This window comes from Mastomys coucha, chromosome X (assembly GCF_008632895.1).
Source record: "Mastomys coucha isolate ucsf_1 chromosome X, UCSF_Mcou_1, whole genome shotgun sequence".
NCBI lineage: Eukaryota > Metazoa > Chordata > Mammalia > Rodentia > Muridae > Mastomys > Mastomys coucha.
In genome coordinates this window covers 161,861,571-161,863,214 of record NC_045030.1, presented here as the reverse complement: position 1 = coordinate 161,863,214, position 1,644 = coordinate 161,861,571, and the positions used below count along the sequence as shown (strand labels likewise).

The 1,644-nt window shown below is 39.1% G+C and overlaps 1 non-coding gene across 1 annotated transcript; it reads left to right on the top strand.

Moving 5' to 3' along the window:
- Positions 1–1,512: 1,512 nt before the first annotated feature.
- LOC116096125 lies at positions 1,513–1,642 on the top strand. The gene has a single exon (XR_004120846.1). It is a non-coding gene; the product is annotated as a small nucleolar RNA SNORA61 (small nucleolar RNA).
- The last annotated feature ends 2 nt before the right edge of the window (positions 1,643–1,644 follow it).

The window sequence follows — 1,644 nt, the reverse complement described above, 5'->3', positions numbered from 1 at the left end:
AATGAAACCATGAAAATCACAGATAAATGGATCCATCTAAAAGGAAATCTAGAAAGAAAGAGAGACAAATATGACATGCATTTGCTTACATGTGGATATTCCTGTTAACTCAATGATAACCAAGCTACAAACCATAGAAGGTTTGATTTAGAGTATAGGTTTGGTCCAGAGGTTAGGTGTAGAGTAAGGGATTGGGGTGGGAGGCAGATAGATATCCCTAGGAAAGTGAAATAGAACACAGTTAAGGGGAAACTGGGAAAGGAAAAATTTACATGTAAATAAAGAAAATATCTAAAAAAGAAAGAAAAAAAAAGCTAAGTTATAAGATATTATTCTGTAAGTTTCTTCCTCTTAATATATCTTACAGATAATTACAAAGCTAAAAAAAAAGGATGGCTGCGGTGGTAAACTGGGGGATCAAGTGCAGGGAAAAGGAGTACAAGTGAGGGAATGTGGGTGAGAGAAAGACAAAATTAAGGACCATTTGAAGGGTAGCATGGAAACCTGTACAGTAGACACTTCCTCAAATATTTACATATATGAAGGTGATCAAATAATGGGGGAGACAGAGCCCCCACTCACCATCTCTTGTCACCAAATGATGCTTCTAGCACCAGGACTAGGTAACATCCAATTGAGTTGTTGGACAAAAGGGTCCCATGGAAATCCCCAAACAACCCAGCCTGTTGCTGAGATTATAGTTTCCTCTTCACAAAATAAAAACAAGGCCTTAGTGCTGAACAACACCTAGACAACTTATTGAACATTGAGAATTCAGGCTGTTGTCTTCATAGACCCTTTATCACTGTATTCTAGTTTCTTTGGTACAGGAAGGTACTCTGCTTGCCACCAAAGGATGAATGTAAGCTACAAACCTTTTGACCTACAATGGTGTCCTGTGTTCAAGATATACTAGGGCTATAGTGGCACAGAACATGTGGGGGTAACCAACCAATATCTGATTTGACTTAAGGTTCACTACATAAGATGAAACTTGACACAACTTGGGTAACCGAGAACCAGAGACTACTCCAAGTACCTAGCGTAAACCAAATACTACTATTCTTTTTTAAAAAGGTGATAAAATGACTTGGCCCACACATATGTATTTCTATCCTCCCACATAGGGAAATGGGAAGTTAAGACAGGAGAATCGCTAGAAACTAGAGGGCTAGCTAGGTTGGCACAAACAAGATCAAAGAGATCCCATCTTAAATTAGCTGGAAGTATAAGAACTGACACCCAAATATCATCTTTAGAGCTCCCAATATGCACAGTGTACCCACATGGACCAGTACCCACAATTCAACAATGCAGGGAGGATATAACTGGGTATATTATGGGTACATACCCATAATACCAGAAATAGCTGTAACATGGAAAAAGCATGTGGATGTAGATGTGTGAGTACAGATATATTTGTATATATATGTATATGTATATATATATGTATGCATGCAAGTTAATAATATAAGTTTCTAACATTTATTCATTTATAAGAAGATAGCATCCACCCTCTGGTTTCCCTTTCCCATCGGATCTAGACACTGGTCTTGGTGGTCGTTAAGGAGGAAGAACACCCTGAGGCTGGGCTCACAGCGATGCAGTCTGCTGCAGAGCAGCAGGACAGGCTCAAACATGCCT